At 40.3% G+C, this 19,462-nt stretch overlaps 1 protein-coding gene across 3 annotated transcripts in view; it reads left to right on the top strand.

The window, feature by feature from the left end:
- Nucleotides 1-2,592: 2,592 nt before the first annotated feature.
- RAF1 (Raf-1 proto-oncogene, serine/threonine kinase) overlaps nt 2,593-19,462 on the top strand; it is an 80,510-nt gene continuing 63,640 nt past the window's right edge. For 2 of the 3 annotated variants that reach the window (XM_054216741.1, XM_054216742.1), the window contains exon 1: nt 2,593-2,946. The gene's annotated coding sequence lies outside the window, so the exon portion shown is untranslated. The remainder of the gene's footprint in view (nt 2,947-19,462) is intronic. The other variant, XM_054216740.1, reaches the window with a different exon arrangement.

Below are 19,462 nucleotides of genomic sequence, written 5' to 3'. Positions count from 1 at the left end.
CTTTCTGAGGGAGGATTCTTCCCAAGCAGGAAAGAGCCCCCTGACAGAGCCCAGTGTGGTGTCACACATTTTCTGTCCTGGTGGTCGCACCTGCTTTTCAATGCTAATTCCATCTTGGGTTGTGCTAACCTCACGAGGCTCCTTGGTGGTAGAGGTCCATAGCTGCTCCCAGCTCCCTGGAGACCAGCCCGCTCTCAGCATTCACCGGTCTTTCTGCCTTGAGCGCCTTCTCCAAGCCCTGTGGACCAAGCAGAGAGTTTTCTGAGACAGGCGTAATACTTCTGAGCTCTCTGACAACTGCTGTGTCAGCTCACACCGTCCGACATAAACTGTGTACATCCTGAACGTTAGAAAACAGAAAAAAAATAAACATCAGATCAGACATTACCTTAACAAATCAACATTACTGGTTTACGAATTTAAGAAAAAAATAAATGAAAGAGTAAGTCAACGGGCAAATTGCCACTGGGCAAATTGCAAGAATCTTCATCTCGTCATTAAGCCATGATCTGAAGCCCTTTCAAGTAGGTGTATCAGGGTGCCAGCAAGCAGCAGGAAGAGAAAGCTAAGGCTTTGGGTCATTTAAGGAAAAATCTTGAGGAGAAGAACAACTCTGCGGAAAAGTTGCATCAGTATGGGAGACTAGCAAGTTTTCCACTTCAGCTATGCTCGACACGGCGAGACACATGAGGCATCACAGTGGCAACAGCAGTTCCTGAACTGTGATATTCAGTGTCAGGGATAAATAATATCAGTTTTCCTGTGTTTCATTTTAAGAGTTTGCTAATTGGGACAACGCGAATGAAGGGTTAACCATGAACCATGAGTATCGAGGAGAACCAAGAGTAGCAGTGATACAAAGAGTAACTGTAAAATTAGAGGATGAGAATACAGCAGGGGATTACACAAGCCACGTTTTTACCGTCTCTTCCCAGCTGATGCCACAGCAGACCAGTGAAGGCAGAACGCTTCCTGCGTGTATGGAAAGTGGCATCGCTTACAGCTGGCAGAACTACTTCAGACCGGCTGTCCAAGTTTCGAATTAGTTCAGCAAATATGTATACTGAATACCATCAATGCCAGGGAAACATGCTAATGCTACATAATTTGCCCAAACCAGTTTTAAACATGCCAGGAAGAAAAAAAAAGAGAACTTGCATTATGCATTGGAGAAAATTGACAGATAATGTTAGCGGCTTTGTTCAAGATCTCTGCTTTACGGTTCTTTTACTCTGCATTTGCTACTTACGAAGAGACAGAGAAGCTGCCTTGTAAAAAATTCATTTTCAAGCAATTTCGGTGTTATGTACAATCTATATATTCAATGTACTGGCAGACCAGCATTGTTGTTCTCTCCAAGTGGAATTTTGCTGTTGCAGTGTCCTTTGTTCCACGGTCAGACCAATGCTTTCTCCGTTTCTCTTGATTTGCACTCTTTCTGGGCAACAAACAATGAAGCCTGCCAAAACGTAGATAAATACCAAGGTGAAGTGCAAGGGCAGGAGTTGAGCATTTACTACCTAGCTAAATGAACTTTATTCCCTGGAGGCTGCAGGAGGAGCAGTGGTTTAGTGAGCTGCACACGGGATGGGCGGTCCCAACACTGTATTCTAATCTGGGCTCCGCTGCTGACTCATCACGTCACCTTTGGGAAATAACTGCCTCGATACACTTGTTTTTTCTTCCATGAAGTGGTCACACTCCGTTGTAGACACTAGTTACCATAGTTACAGATCCTAGAATAGTTAGGATGAACAATTTCTCAATCAGATAAACTGGCAATCCTTCATTTTGTTCTCTGCTACAGGAAGAAAGGGCCAGAAGTGGTAGAAAATTAAAAAATAAGTTGAAGCAAGGTAATTCAGCTCCTTAGCATCAGAGACCAGACTTATTCCAGCTGCACACCGTGAAAGAGTAAGGTAAAAACCTGACACCTACTCACCAAAGGCTGGGTGGAAGATGGTGGCCCGTATTAATCCTAAGCAGAAGTGGCAGTTGCAGTTGTGCGTGTATTAAACGAGCCATCATAACTTGGAAAATCTGACCTGTGAGATTATTGTCAGCGGTGACCTGCTGCCAAGCAGCCTATTCTTATTTATTCCACTAAAGTCAACCTTGCTGACACAAGCCTTTTTTAAAGGCAGTCTGCTTTGTGCATGCCTGTCCTGTTACTAGGTTACTAGGGAATGAAATATTTTTTTGTAAATCCCTGTTCTTGCTTTTGGAAGTCTGGTCACACAAATCTGTTGTAGAACAGACCTGTTTGCATCTTTGATTTCTGTTTACCTACCCCTAACCTTTCCCAGCTATTCTTTACATTTTGATGAACTCTTCTTGCCTCCTCTCCCAAGCCGTGCCATAAGATAAATAGAGGATTCCGACTGTGTGGTTTTGACCAGTGCCAAGGTTTGTGCTCTCGGCAGCATGCTGATCATGGCTGCAATTCCTGGCTTGCAGGGACTCGGGATCCAGTTACATTTGCTGGCGTCAAGCAGACTCTACAGACCACTGTGAAATACTGAAGCTAAAAATAAGAGAGTGAAAAAGTACGAAACCAAAGAGAACGGGATATTAAAATTCCAGGAAAACTGTAGAAAAGTTTGGAAGAGGCACACAAGCAGTCACAGGGGAGAACACGAACATATTGGAGGAGCTGAAATTAAGCCTATGGGTTTGCCGTTTTTAGCTCTGTCACCCATGTGACACTGGAGTTCAGCCTGTGGGTCCAGGTATTTCTGCTAACACAAAGAGTGCATCAGAGCCTTTTGGAAAGGCGGATCATTCGGAACTGTCTCGGCTTCTCGCCTCTGCTCTCCCGAAGAACTGTTAACCCCAGGTGCTCACATCCTCCCAGCCAGGGGCCCGGCTCAGCCTCCGGATTTCACCCTTCGGATCAGAATCGCTGCTGATGGTGCCAGCGGGCGTGGGGAGAAGTTTCAGGCTCTGGTGAGTCTCAGAGGGGGACGGGTGTGGGGGGGGGAATGTTATTTTCACAGCTTTTGCAGCGCTTTTAATTGTACAGTGACATACGGAAGATCAGTGAATCTGTGAATCCAGGCTAAGGGGTCAGGATTAAATACTTGCTGGACCTGCTTCCCAAGGTTAAATTAGTCTCAAATCAGATAGAAAAGCCCAAGTGCTATTTCTAAGGGGCATTTTATGAATCTCATATAGAGACTTGGGTGGGAATTTCCTCATTTACTGAGGAAAAATCTAATAATCTTTGAAATTGTCTTTTCCTATTTAACTATTAAACCAGCACAAGAATTATGTTTTACCAAGTACAAAGTTGCATTTTTAAATGAAACATTTGTGTGACTGACCTTCCCTGACCAGCATGGTTCCATTTTAGGGTTTCAGACTGCCTGCGTGTGAATTGTTTGTGAAAATTCTTTCTAGATTTAATCGAGGTCTATTTGCAGGAGACTTTATTCCTGCCTTCTTTTGGACGCTTTGAAATTAAAACCACGATGACTGTGAAACTGAGGTTTAAAAGTAGATGCGTGTTTGCATAACAATGTATAATATATACACAATACTGGAGCTCCATGGCTACCTGTAATTGCAGTGATAGTGTATCTGCAGTGGGAGCTCCTTGGGAGTTTGCATATAGGTCAGAAGTTTCCAAATGAGGATTGAGATTATATGTGTTATGGATTGCATTTTCCCAGTATGCCACAGTTTAGTCATGGGACTCATTAGCATTCGTGAGAGCCGTGAAGTTGTGCTCCATACTGAACTGGAAGTTCAGCTCTGTGTACCCGAACCAGCCCCGTTTCACGTTGGGGAGATATTGCACTGCCTCGTCTTACCCCGGCTTCAGTTTCTTAATGCACTGCTGCCACGGAGCCTATTGCAGTGGACGAAGCTACAGGACCCAACACCCTACTGCCTTGGCCTCACGTCTTTTGCAATTTTTAGGTTTGCTTTGGTTCTTGGTCTTAAGTGCAGTAACTCACACTGCACTTTCTAAAGAGACCTAGAAGTCATCTCTGGCCAGTATTAAGTGGATGTTTAAAACTTCATGGGTATTTTTGTTGGGGTTCCTTCTAATACTCTAAGACAAAACCTCTGTTGTCCCAACTGTGTGACCTTGAAAGTGATTCATGTGCAGCATTTTATGCAAGTTAATTGTTTTTTAATAGTAAACTAAAATGAAATAATAACATATAACAATTTAAAAGACACCACCCAAATATTGTAGAAACTGTACTGCTAATTTACATTTCTTCATTTCCCTCATTAACTGTGCAGAAAAAATGTGGACCTATATATTTTAATTTACAGCAGAGGAAAAGCTAATGGAACCATCTGTTGGGCATTTGAAACTGTTTCACCGTGTCTCAGGCTGCGTGTGTTCTAAACAAAAACCAACTAAAAATAAATATGCAAAATACCTGTTACTTATGTATATGAACATGGCGGATTCCTTTATAGTTTTGCAGCACATCAGGTTTGCAGCTTAATGGCCAATTAAGTGCACCTTACAGTGAGAGATTCTGAGCATACAAAGGAACTAAACACGCGGCTCTATTATCCCCCGTAACTGGCCGGGTCGGTGCGTCTGATTCAGCGTAACTCAAGGCAGAGTTTGTGTGAGGACTCGCAGCCCTTCTGAAACAGACAGAAGGCAGGATCCAAACCCCAGGCACTCTGCTCGGATAGCAGAGGTTCTTCTTGCAGTTCAGCCCTCACGGGCTCCGGTGATACCTCATCTAACTGTTGTGTCACCTAGAGAGCAAATCTCTATTTAATAAAGATGAGTGAATAGGCTGAATTTCTCATTAGAACAGAAAACTGTCAAACTCACCCCCTGAAGATTTAGGTTTTACATTTTTTTCCTAGGTAGTCTGAGGTTTAATACATTTCAGCTATTTATTTGGAATTTATTTTAAGGAAATAACAGTCATTCATATCCTCTGATAGAAAAAAAAGAATCCTGAGCTTTTTGATGACTGTCCACAACTGGACAATATCTGGCAGCAGGTCAGAAGTTGCAAGAAAAGCAGTAATATCCTCCTTTATCAGAGCCTATGTCAGCCAGGACACTCAGCACACAGGAAGATCTGGAGTTTCTGCCTAACTCTTAAATTCTTCAGCTGCCTCAGAATCGTAACTTCTCTTAACTTGCTCACTCTTGTGTGTGTCCAGGTTCTCTCCATCGGTCCACATTCTTGTGAAATCCTTCCTCTCACCGCTCAGTAAAAATAAGTTACTCCATGTATTGTATGAAACCCTACCCTACCATCGCTTATAGCTGAAGCAGGGGTCAAGACAAAAGGTAGGGGACATGAAATACCAATTCCTCTTTTCCACAGTGGGGAAGCGAGGCAGAGGCTAAGTAATTTGCTCAAGGACACACAATTTCCACTAGCGGTGAGGGAACCCCGACAGACTCAGTGAAGCTCACAAGAAGTTCTGGGCAGCATGCAGGATGAGACAAGCAGGCTTCTGTACCAGAAAGATCCAGTGTAACTGTAGGACAGAATCAATGGGGATGTCAAAATAAGCTGACGTTTAGGAGCAGCAGAAAGATAAAATTCTAAAGGAAGGTCAAGATCAGCAAAAAAGAATTGTAGAAACCTGAAAGACACTTAGCACAGTCCCAGATCTCTTTCACTGTAGTGAGGAATCCAAGTGATTGATAGGAATAAAATTTATCTTCTTTCTTCATCTTATCTTCTTTCTGATGTACCTTCTAAGAGTAAATGTGTTAGAGGTCTCATTAGTAAATGTAAAAAGTCTGGGCGTTGGGTTCTGCCTTTATCACATGTCTCTGGAAGCACAAACAGTGATGACGGGCTATGCTCTGGGGAACATGCAAGAAGTTTTTTGAGAGGTTTGATGCAGGTGTTTTAAGTTTCAGGGCTTCAACATTTAAACTCTCTCTCCACCATGAGAAAGGATAATGGGCACAGTCTTGGTCCCTTGCAGCCCCTGTAGAAGCCCATGCTGTTAATTATTTCTGGGTGCTAGGGACTGTAAATGAACAAGTGATTCCGCCTGTAAATAAAACTGGCGGATGCCCAGCAAGGGGAACTCCATCAGTCTGCAAGATGTCAATAGGAACATCCTTAACCAAAGTAACTAACTCACCAAATCTGAAGCACTTGCTTGAAAGGCTGGGCACACTACAGCTTCGAAGAAATAGTTGGAAAATGCTTAACAGAGTAAAGTTCATGATTTTTCTTTCTTGAGCAATTGGCTGTTGCTATTTTAACCGTATGGACACACAAACACACACACACACACACACACACACTACACCTTAGGACAGAGACCCAACACGAAAATTTACAGTCCAAATAATCTGCTGGCAAACTAATAAGCAACAGAAAACAAGATTTTATGTTTGGAAATGTCAAGTGGGCATGGTTATCTATACCACTTGGATGTATAGTGCATATTATGTGTCATGTGCTCAGAGAGCTTTAAAATCTAGCTTACCGTCTTTATATACTTTATGTAACTCCATTATTCTGTACTTTTTATTTTGTTTGTATGTAGCCATAAATGTTTCACAGAAGTCAGCTAAGTTTATGTTAACAGAGCTGTCTAATATAACCCAGGTGTCTACACATGCATTTTCACCCTGGGCAGCAGCAGGTGCTAGCCAGACTGGCACTGAGAACAATTTTTATTGACCTCCGTACTAGCCCTGAGCAGTGTTTATTGACCTGCCACCTTTACCTGTTTCTATATTTTAGGCTCACATAACCAGTGTAGCAGAGTTAGAACTAGCCCTCCGAAGATCCAGGTCACAACCCGCTTTTACTGAAGTCATTAACTACAGTAGCAGCAGAGTTCATTGTGTGTGGTGTCCTTCATTTTTTTGCCTTATTTTAAAGAATGATTGCTGGAGCAAGTTGACTGTGTTGCGTCTTGAGTGTTATCGAGGCTGGAACGCAGCCAGAACAACCGAGGAGCAAAACTTCTAGGCAGTTTTCCATATCTACAATAAAACTCAAGTCTCTAGCAAAGTTATCTAAGGAATCCAGGCTGAGAACAACAAATGAAAAAGGAATGACACAGATAGGACCATGGTATAAGGAAAAAAAAGTTAAGCATTTTTTTATTTTGTGTGTTTCCTGCACAGTTATATCACTACATTGCTTTTATTCCTCAGAAAACTCTGAGTTAACATACTGCCACCTCAGGAGTTATGTTCAGATTCTCGTTCTCTGGCGACGTGGGTAAATCAAAATGATCTTAGAGAGACGGATCAAAAGTTATTACCCACCCTTGCCCATTCATAGGTGAGATAAACCATGGTCCTCTAGCCAAGGACCAAAGTGTTGCGTATACTTCCCCCCACTATTTTAATTATTTGGTGCCTTAGCTATGCTACAATTTGTTGAGTATTGCTTCATGCTTCTTTAAGGACAAGGAGACTGCTTACTGTGTTTTGAATTTTAGAGTACATTTCAAGGAAAAAACCCCAACGTTGCTGTATGAGCAGCACAACTAAAGCAGCTTCACTACAGATTTATATGGTCTCATCTAATAAGCACCTGTCCTCCCCATTATAATAAATAAGGATATCTTAACTGGGTTTCTCATTTCAGTGTCAGCCCTATAGGGCAAAAACCTCACCTACTGTGGCTAATTCAGCTTTAGGTAAATGGTGACTGGCCAGCCTGCGATAGTAAACAGTGCAACCTACAATGGTTGGCTTCCGAGTTCTTTCTTTCCTTCAGCTAGGGAATGAATATGGTTCCTTTTTCTGTCTTCAGTTGCTGGCTTCCAAGAAACTTGTAGGTTTGAATATGGTTCTTTTTTCTGTCTTCATTTTCTGACTTCCAAGAAACTCGTCGAGATTTAATTGTTGTTGAGACCTTGGCTCATGTGTCAAATATGTATGAAATTTGGAGCAAGAGATAGATTGAACCATTACACAAGCTTCCTCTCCTTAGGAAAGCAAGCTAATCAAGATTGTTCCATGGAAAGCCCCACACCCAAATGACTGGAAGCGCCTTTTTTTTACAAACATAGACCTATGCCAAACAATGGCCATCAGAACCCCTTTGCCCAGTGTCCTTTTTCTTGGCAGTCAGACATGCTTGTGTTTGACAACGAAGCACATATTGTTTGTCATCTGCTTTGAACAAGCAGTTTACAAGTTATGTCTAGTCACATTCCCAACTTCAGTTCAGCTGAATCCAAATCATTAAGACACTACCATTAATCAGGCAGGAGAAAGAATAACAAAATGGAAATGTAGTAAGATTTTTTTTTCCAGAATGTTACCATACTTTTTTCCCTCTAAGCTCCAAAGCTATACTGTATTTCATTTCATTGGCAGATATCCCATACTTCCATCAAAATCTGAAGCAAAAAGATGGGGATGAGTATTCTGGGCATTCATAGTATGTTAGAGTAATATTGTTGGCTATCCACTCTGCAAGCCACAATTAAATCAGCACTCCCTCAGCTGCTAGCTTGTCTGGATTCTGTTGTAGTTGATGTGGTTGCTATCTACTTCATTTTTGAAGCTTGAATACTACTTTTTTCTGGTTTTTGCATGCTCCTATAGTATGGATTGTGCCACGTGCTGGGGTGCTCTGTGCTCCTTCCAGTACCTCTCTCTAGGTGGAGGAACATGAGAATATTGACTGTATTTTCCGCCTAAGCACAAAGATACTATATCACTCCTACTGGGAAAGCCAAATGAGGGTAGTGGTGCCATGCCTATAAACAAGAGCAGTAGCTGTGTGCAAAGCCAAGGGATGGACCAACACGTGCAAGAAAATGAACTGTATTCCCTTCGCCACTGAACCGATCCTTGCACAAAACCCTATTGTATTTATACAGTTCTCCCACAAAAGATATGCTTGGTTTTATTTCATTTCTAATCATACTGCACTGGAAGTTTAACTGAATACCTGTTCATTTTGATACTCAGAATCATATTAACTTTTACGATCAATTGAATACAAGTAGATTCAGTTTGACACTCAAATATAATACTTGCTTGTTTTGATTCCAGAATGTGTACAGAAGTCCCTGCTTAAAGAACCTCAGGATCCTTAGCTTGCTCCCTCCTTTGGATATTTCCAATCACTCTTTCCCCCTGCCTCAAATTTGTCAAGAATCAGCTTTTGTTACCCTGGATTGTATCAGGTAGCATTAAGTGTTGGGGGTTAACACAGAAACCTTCTTACTTTGGAGGCAGCAGAGAATGATTCCAGAATTTTGTCATAAGGTTTTATTCTGCTCTGTCTTGTACCTTATTCATTTGCAGTACAAGAAGAAAGCATAAGTAGTTCCATAAAGAATAAGGAGTTTTATAAACATGGAAGAACGCATCTCTCTGGTGCCCAAACACTCCGGTTTGTGAAATGATTGGTTCGGGGAAAAAAAAATAAAAATAAAAAAAAATCAAAGTTTTGGCAAGCCCTGGTTTTGCATGCCCCAAACACCAGGCAGACACCTGCACAAATATTGTTTGCATACAAATACAACTGTGTACACACAAGTCTGGAAAACAAATCTAAAAGCTGAACAACACTATAGAAGCCAAGCCCCAAATCTCCATCTTTTACAGTAAGTTATTATTGAAATAATTATAGTTTAAAGTAATTGTATTAAAAGAAAAAATAGAACAAATATTTTTGATAAATGATGACAGATTCACACCCTCTGACACTGGGACTTTACCAGCATTTTTAACTAGTTGACTGAATTTTATGCAGAGGTGTTTTCAGCTGCACCTGTAGGTTGGTTTTGCTGTTGTAAAATGTCTACACACATACCTACAATCTTTTAAACTTTCCCACTGTAGCCACATGCTGATCAAAGCGGCACCATACATGTAAAGAACCATCTCATAGAAATCCTCGCCAACAAGCTCTCTGAAACAGATTATTCTGCTTTCTAATATCCAGAGATTTACAATGTCCTTTTCTCTTTCTAAAAACGGGGAAGCTGCAGGTGGACAATGGAAGACTGCAGTTGTTTCTAAGCAGAGGTCCCAAACATGTCAACTAGTGTTGAAAGCTCTTCCAAGCCTGGCGTGTTATGTCAGAGACTGTCACTGAGCCACAACCTGCTTCCCCCTGTTCATGCCTGGTGCATCAGTTATAATCCAAGTGTGAACTGAAATGCAGGAAAACTAAACTTGAACTAAACCCATGAATTTATGGATACCAGGGCAATATTTTCTTACGCTGGAATGAAATTAAGTCTTCCCAACCAGCAGCTTGTTTTTTCCTCACATTTACTTACATTACTTTACTTCTTGTCACCTACATGGTAATAATTTTACTATTTTTATTAGGAAACTAGAATTTAATCTGTTTGTCTACCAATTCACTGGAACCTAAAAAAGCTGGCTAAAACTGAATCTCTCTCCCCAACTTTCATATGGAAAATTATTCAACCTTTTTTGTTAGGAAATTTTATGCAGAGGTATTTTCAGCTGTATTCTAAAATGAACCTTGTAGTTATGAGAACTAAATGACATGAAATAGTTTTGGATACAGAAGCTTGAAACTTCAGGCAGAGAAAGCAGTGCTGATGCTATCTAGAGTAAAGGCTACCCTAGACTTTCTATTATAAATCCTGTACTTTCGGTGCCTTCCAAAAGCCAAATTTAAAATACGTGGGGCTGATTATGCTTCTGGTAAGTGTCTATCTCAGACTTTTTTTTTTTAAAAAAACATGCTTAAAGATATAAGTAAAAGTTGTTGATCTCTAGATGAGAATCACAGCTATGAAGGTGAATTACCAGAAATACGTAAGAAAAAATTCATTAAGTTTACCTGTGTGCTGAAATGGCTTTGTGCTTCAGAGAAAGGCAACGACATTGGCAGACATTGTCTTAGCATGTTTTGCAACATTCATGCTGCATTGTCTAGATCGCGTGTGTGATTTCTGAATACAGTTTCTTCACTACATGATTTTGCATTCGGCTTACATGCAATGTGTTATTTTACATCCAAATCTGCATGGATATACACCTGCAGTGGTAAGTGGAGACTTGACAGTAGTACAAAAAAAGGATTGTCCAGAGGCAGTGGTGCACCAGTATGCGGTGGCATACCCAGGGCTTCTCTAATGTCTGACTACAAATAAAAGGAAATGGTTTGCTGGGGGAAGGCTGTGTATTTCTAGTGCAATATTGTCTTGCCCAGTAGACCAGACGGCAAACACCTCATCTCCCCAAAAGAGACTTGACTTACTTTCTACCCAACGCTCATGTCTATTGAGTGAAAAGCCTGGTTTGTCTTTGTCCTATACTATTCTCTGGATTCTTGCCTACTTTCCCATATGTGGGACAAGGCAGAGGCCACAATGAAAGAATGGGCATGAGAATAAAAAAAAGAAAGAAAGACAGCAACCTCTTTGCCCCCCCTCTATGCTCTTGCAGAAAGGAGAAGTCCATGAAGTTGCTGCACTGCACAACATAGATCTTCAACTGAGGAAACAGCTGAAGAAAGAGCACTGTACTGGTCACGGTGGTTCTACTCTTTGAGAAGCTGCGTGTTTGTCCTCAAAGTCAGAGGGCAATCTTTTGTCCACGGACAGACAAGTAGGCTGCCCAGCAACCGCTGTCTTCATCTGGAGAAAAGAGGCAGCTGGTAAGGGCAGTAAGTCTCTTATCTGCTGGGATGCCAGCAGGAGGAAGAGGCTATAGGAACAGCTGAAGGAACAGCGGGCAGGGCAAATTCAGTGTTTCTCAAAATGAGGAAAAGGGAAGAAGAGTTAGTATTTTAGTTTAAGCCCCCCCTTTTTTTTTTTTGCTGCTGTAGACCCATTATTACTGCATGCTAATTTGCATCTAATTCTGCAGCCTCCTCCCCACTTTTACATATGCATTGACTATTAACAGCTACACATAGTAAGAGCAGAATCTTTTCAAATTGTGACAGTTTATTGCAATGCGTTTGCCTAAGTGCAAAGTGCCAAATGCAAAATAAGAAGGATAACCCTGATTTTGCAAAATGTGGGTCAAGAAAAAGTGGGTCAAGCTTAAGCGTAGTCATTGCCCGTTTGCTGAATTGCGAAGCACCTGAAGCTAGTGGGTAGCAGCAGCAATTGCAATTGCTCGTTGAGGTTCTTCTTGTCTTATTAAATCAAGTCAATACTTGCTCAATGATCAGAATCTCTCGCAGCTTCAATCTTGTGTCGGAGCTCGGGGGAGGAGACTTGCATGCAGGCTTCACTCTTCTTCTTATAAGAACTAATAAACAGTATAAAAATGGAAGTATGAGTGATCTGTCTTGCCTGGGGATATTATTGAAACCTGGTTACATGTAGATTCATTCTTATTTGGTGATGGCAACTCCCAATCTGAAGTCACCTGTAGCAGATGAGGAATTCCTTGGGTGTATCAGATACTTCATTTAGCTTTGGGCAGATACCAAGAAAAATTACAGGTTAGTTAGCTAGTTCAAAAGGGGAAAAAATGCATTGCAATTAGAGAGCCTGTTATAAGCAGGAGATTAATACCTGCCAAGCTGCATTCTGGGATGTTGGGATCTGTTCCCAATGCCATCAGATGACATGCAGAAGGAGATGCAGTAAGTACATGGCTTTGATTTTGAAATTATGTGCATAAATATATATATACACATATATTATTTATTTTTATCTCAGGGAAGATTGTAATCACTATTTAATCAAAGATAATGTTTTCAAGGTGCAGAAGCAGCTCTGGTCTTCTTCAGATTATACATAAAAGTTGGCTATACATTCATAAATCTTGTTTTGTCATGAGTAAGGGTTTCAAATTGTGGATATGGTTTTATTTTGAATAGCATAGTGCATGTTGCTCACTAAGTACAAAAATATATGGTTACTATCCTGAGAGAGTTAAGCATTTAACATAGGATAAATTGGTACTATGTTAGTTGTGAAAAGCATTTACATATCCTAACTAATTTTACACACGGACTGGAGAAAGCTCTAATTCTTTGTTTCCACAAGGTATGTAAGAGACCCTTGTGACAGTTCTGTGCCCCGTTCAAATGTATTCAGCTCATACATTAAATAATACTTAGAAATACTTCATAATCATGCAGATCTTGAAGCCTATGTGGCAACACTGACTCGAGCAACGAGAACTCAGGAATTTACACAATCCCTGCAGTTAGTTTACAAACTAGTGGATGTGCAGCCTAACTGGCTATTTTATCTTCCTCTGCTGAAGCTAACTCTTTCCCATCAAAGTTTACACCCCTATGCTGTGAACGGCAGGAGATGCTTTGGGAGTGTGTGGGCATGTAGAGGAGGGGGTTCTTGCAGTAATTTTATGCCTGAGAAAATGCTACTGGATTTCATTATGGAAGTTGATGATCCTATGTACTGAGATTAAAAAAAAACAAACCAAACCAACAGATTTGAAGATTTGATAATCATTCCTTTCTCCTAATATAATTGGAGGAACCTGTATCTGAAAGACTAGTAAGAACGCTGAAATTAATGATATGCTACTTCATAATTATTATTTTTAGATTTACGCAAGATTAAATTATTCAAGAGGAGTTTAAATCTGTCTAGAGTACCCAAATTAGTTTTGTGTATGTGAGAGAATGCAAGGGAAATCACTTCTCTAGTCTGTCAATAAAAAAATCTTTCTCTGAGCACATTCCAATACACAGATCTCTGAGATCACATTAGCATAGTTAAAAGTATCCTGCTCTTATGTTGTTTTTCCTGTTGCTGCTACTTTCTACTGTACAGAAGGAAATAGTAGCCAAGGGATGTAAGACACTACGCGAACCATATGCCACTTGAGCTTCTATTGTAGAACGTGGCTGCAGTGTAAAGGAACTGTTTCCTCTGGCTACAAAAGCGAGGGATGATAATAGCTACCTTTTTGCCGATAGGCAGCCCTCAATTTCAAAATCAAGTTTATAGTATCTTGTCTTGCTGATTAATGACACATCCATTCATTCACCAGAATGAAGCCGTAAGAACTAGCTTAGTGTAGTGCTGTGGAAAACAAACCAAAACCTGATTCAATTCCACCTAACCCACCCACCTCAGTCTCCCTGCCAGCTTCCTGGATTTAATTGCTCTCTCGGATCGTGCGAGTGAATGCCTCCCACAAAACGTTTCCCAGCACCTTTCTGAATCTGGTTTCTTTTACTGGCTTTGCACTTGGATTCCTTCGCATATTGCCAAAAGCTCACAGTCCTTTCCTCAAAGTCTCAAAACTCAAAATAAATGCCATGCCTACCTTTTTCTGGTTCTTTCTTTGACCCCATTCTCCTTACAGACACGAAGCAGAAAGAATGCTATGACAGCCCCATTTCCTTCAGGAGTATGCAAGCAATTAATATTGTTTAAACAGCTGATGAATCTGTGAATTTCTAACTCGGATGAGCATTGGCTACTTCTAGTGAAAGTTTATTTTCTAACAAGGGCTTGTGGAAAACTTATTATTTCACCAAAGAATTACTCAAATTCTTGAGTGCGGGCTAATGAACTGTTACATAAACCAGAGCCAAGTTTTACACGTCTAGGTCTTAATCAGCAACTTGTGCAAGATTGTTTATGTAATTGTCCAGATGCAAATTTGGTTGTTATACCACTTTTCTTAAGTCTAAATAGATGCCATGGTACAAAATAAGGACTCGTATTCTGATCAGGACCATTGTAAATGGAAGAGATTACTGACTAAAGTGTTTATTTATGGACAGAGGTGCTAGAGATGGCCCACGGAGTCAGTAGGACCATCATTCTTTGGTACAGAGTTTGGTGAAATGAATGCTTTGTGCTTGAAGTACCAGTGTAGCCTTCACACTGGTACTTCTTACCCAGTGTTTGTCTCCTGTCCTATTCTCCACACCTACCATGCCTTTGTATTATTAACTACCAATTTATAGGAAAAATGTCACTTAGGCTATTGCACCCTGCCCCTTTGATTATGACAAACTGCACCGAGCCCCACCTTTCTGTATCCTGTATCTCCAAATGTGAGTCGAAGCGAACTCAATACAGACATTTTGTCTTCAAAAGACAGGGCTGGGGTTTTTCTTGGGTTCGTTTTTTTTTTTTTTATTGTCCTGGTTTCAATTACACACTAAATTCTGAGATTATAAAAAGATATATGATCTCATTGCCTAAGTGCCTCCAACCGCCAGTGGATTAAAATTATTATTCTAATTCAATGAGCAAAATGCAGTATTTCATAGCTCTTTTCAACACAGTTGCAGAAATCTTAATGCAGTATCAGTAGCTTTTGCATCCATGTTGTGCTGTTTTTTAAAAAGGCCAGATGGGAAACAAAACCATACTGGCCATGTTAACAGAGCTTTGGTGGTCCCTCTTCTATACTGTAGTAATAAGAGATAGAATATTCAAGTCTGTCTTTCCACTAGGGGGAAGGAAAAATAATTGAGAAACTGGGTATTTACAGTGATGCTTGTCTAGTTTACAGCAACTTTTGTGCAAATGGTGATCAGACGCTATCCAAGAAAAATGTATTTCAGAAATCTTAGTGCCAGTAACTACACCCAGAGATTGAAATACCCGGTAAATTCTGTTAGCAGTAACTTCTTGAATAGTTCCTATACCATAAACCTTGAACCTCTTCAAATACTGCACTTGAGTTTCCTACAGAGGATGCATCAACACCCCGTGGAGGATGTGTCAGAGGACTGGTAGGTGTATCTTTCTTTAACGTTGTTACATGTCTAATGGCCAATAAAACTGACTGGAGTCATCTTAAGCATAAATACTGATAGCAGCCCCCAGGGAATATGTAGATATTAAAGTCACTTTCTAGGTTGACATCCATAATAATTTATCTTTGCTGTTATTTTCACTTGTTCTACCTATCCTAAAATTGGCATGGATATATTGTGATCCCATCTTCTCTTGCAATGTAGCATATATTGTAAGTACTTGAATTAAAAAAGACTTATTATGTATCTGGTTTGAAGTAAGCACAAAGATAATTCGAAACGTTCAGAGTCTCTTGTGTTCATATAATTTAACTGCTCAGAGTCCCATAAATTATCACTTGATGGGCCTTAAGATTCTGCTCCAGTGGAATTTTTTGAGTAATATCAAAAGCAACTGAACAAGTTAAGAATGAAATACAGCTTCCAATCAAACTGTAGTGTTCAATACTGACAAATCTTTTAAGAAAAAAAAAGGCAATTGTCCACATAAATTGTAATTGCTTTCTAAGAGGAAGCAAAAGATGTTTAATCTGTTTCAGAAGAAGTAGAAATTAGTCATACACAGATTAAAATCTATTCATATGCAAAGATTACTCATCTATAAATTGCAGCTGCTTTCAGATGCAGTGTTAGATAACTCACTATACCCTGAAAATAACTGCAAACCAGTAGAGAATGCTTATGTATATTTCTTTTAAGTTAATTACTTATGCAAAAATGCATCTGTTGGATGACACTGATGAAGCTCATGATTTTCAAATATTTCCTTGTCCTACACAGTGATTACTCAAAATGTATCTGCTCAGAAAGAGAACTCATCAAGAATCTTTCAACAAAATGCTTTTTCATTGGAAAATGAGATTCAAAGCCAAAAGTTTTGTATGGAAATGAATTTATTTTGGTGAAGCCTTTGTCAGGAAAGGTTTCAGTGTTCCAAGACAAAGTTTCTGGTTTAGATGAGAGACATCCCTTCATTCCAAATTATCAAATAATGTAGCCCAACTGCTTGGAACAAAATAAGTTCCAGGATTTTGCTCCTATTCATGTGCATTTATACAAAGTAAACCAGTTCCATCAGGAGAGACTGAAAGACCTATTGAAAACTAGCCACCAGAGCTGGGTTTGGGGATCCAACTTGGTTATGGCAGAACCTGAGGACCTAGCATGTAGATAGGAGACTTTACCCCTAATGTTTGTTCTGTTTTATTGAAAAGCTTCAAAAATGGTCTTGGCTTTACCCTCTAAAACTTCCTAGGGGACTCTTCCCAAAACAATTGCATCCCGTGATTAAGTAATTTCTAATCCCGAAAGACTTGTTTTGCAGTTTCCAAATACAGTTGCACTGTTATGGGACTCAAGCTAGGAAACAGGAGATGTGCTATCGTTACAGCTTAAATGAACCCTGGATTCCTCCCTTCAGATAGAAGTAGTAAAAAAAGTAAAACCTGAAGAAAGCTAATATACATATATGTAGAACTTGCAGTTTACTCTGTAAATACTCTATTCAGAAAGCTTAAGTAGCAGAGAACTAACTTTCTTTAAAGCAGAAGCATCCCACTTGAGCCTTTCATATAGAGCACCACAGCAATCCTAATTTGTCAAGGGTTTGCAACTAATTCTTTCTCCCCTAGCACCATCCCCTTTCACACTAAGGAGAATCTAAAAGCCCAGATTCCTCCCTCACCAGTATGCTTTGTCATGGGAAAACGAATGGATTGTAATTCACTTTCTCTTTTCCTCTCATGGTCTAGTCTTGGAAACATCACTAAAGAGGAGAGATTAAACCTTTTTTTTTTTTTTTTTTTGGGGGGGGTGGGGAAACAAGAAAAACCAAACCCAACATGTATATTGTTTCCTGAATTCTTTTCCTATATCTTAATGGCTGAGTTCTATGTCTATGACTTCATGCCACTTTCTGTATTTCAATTACTTCACCTTCAGCTAGCACTCTCTATGCTAGCTGCGCATAGGCTCTCAATGTTGAATAGCTGGAGAATATCTTCAACTATAAATGTGGTGCTGGTATTGCAGAATTAACCTCAAAAGGCACAGGCTGGATCCTAAAATATCCTGAGGAAGAAAACTTTCAGAACAGCAACAACAAAAGCATGTGAAGAGTGTGTGTATATTTATTTATTTGATTATCCCAAGCACTCTGCGTCTGTAACGTTGCCAGTTCTCCTAAGTGTATAGAATGCAATTTGCCTTTGGGGTACAGGAACTTTTGAAACTTCCTTGATAATAAAGGCTTCCAGTAATGCCCCACACTTTGTTGCATCATCCTGCTTCCATCAGTTAGTGATCCACCTCAGGACAACATCCCTTACCAATACTTGTCGTAGGAAGCTCTCCTTTAATCAGTTTTGATGCCTTTATTTACATTTCTGTTCCTTGTGGGTTGCAGTGTGCTCCTGCTTTTACCACAGGCTTGAGATGGGTTCTAGACTGGAGACCTCCAGTCGAACAGAGGAAACCCCAAGTATCCTTCAGTCCACCTCCATGCTGAGAGGAGCCCAACGCAAAGCCCAACTGACCCACCATTTGCAGGAACGGTAGGGAGAAGGGATGAGGGCTGGCCTGGACTTCTGGACACTTTCTGCTTCTTTTCTTCCTATGAGTGCTGCAGGAATGATTCTGCTCCCCATTTAAACTCAGCTGAAAAAAAAAGTAAATCATGTTGGATACAGAAGGAGAGAAAGAAAGGTCCATAGGCTTTGTGAAGTAATGACCTAGATGCTTTACCCCAGAAGATGGAGCAGCAGATAGTGAAAGGAGATTTCCACACACAGGGCTGAAAATGATGTGAGAGCTGGAGCTGCTGGGTTTCCAAATGACTGGCTGGATCACAGGGCAGAGTAATTTTACTCTTGGTAGCATCGTGAGAAGTAGCAACACTGTACTGTCAAAGTTCAAAGGAATTGGTCAGGGATTACAGTCTGTTCCTCGAGCCAGGACAAGATGGTATCATAGATGAGCCATACCACTAACGATATGGGGAAGAATTTCCCTTTGCAGGATTAAATGCTGAGTTGTTGTTATACAACTGGCTTCAGGAGATCAGAGCTTAATGCAAACAAAATTCAAGATAAGTTGTTGCCACATAACTTTTTATTTTAAACTTCCCACTGGAAGTCTGCGTACATTTTCAAAAAAGATTTGTAAGCCATACTACTTGCTATTCTCCAGAACTGCTGGAATATTTTTATCTCAAAACTGTTTAGTGGTCCTCCCTGTTAAAGATTAGATGAGTCAAAGTAAGAGAAAACTGCATGTCACAGGACAGCTTGGAAACAAAGTGGTAATAGCTTTATTCTTTAGGGAACATGCTCATTTGTGATGGCATTTGCATTTGATACTTCTCAGACACTTAGGATTTTGGACCAAATAGCCTCTATATAATAACGTCAGGGGGGCAACTGAGGATCTCTGCAACTACTGCAGCATGAGCCGAGTGTTAATTTTCTTCCTCCTTTCACAGGCCATGGGGAAAACAGGGTTGCTAGCCAGAAAAGTGCAATATTCATAATATTGTAACATCATCTCAGTATGCTGAGAACTGAGTAACTCTTTGTTTTGATTTTGTTTGTGTTTTGGACAGCAAAAGCAGACTGATTATGCTGCAAGTGTGCTAGTGAAACTCCTCCTAGGCAGACATATATATGAGATTTTACAGATGTCTGGAACAAATGTACAAATGCTATGAGTGGTAAGAATGCAAAAAAACCCCCAAAACAACAAAAACAAACGAACAACAAAAACAAAACCCAACTTAAATCAGAACTGTTTTTTTCTAGTGGAAAAGGATATGCATGTGTATGCTTTTGGAGAGC

This window comes from Rissa tridactyla, chromosome 10 (genome assembly GCF_028500815.1).
Source record: "Rissa tridactyla isolate bRisTri1 chromosome 10, bRisTri1.patW.cur.20221130, whole genome shotgun sequence".
NCBI lineage: Eukaryota > Metazoa > Chordata > Aves > Charadriiformes > Laridae > Rissa > Rissa tridactyla.
Note: the sequence above shows the minus strand (reverse complement) of the source record. Positions and strands in the feature narration are given on the sequence as shown.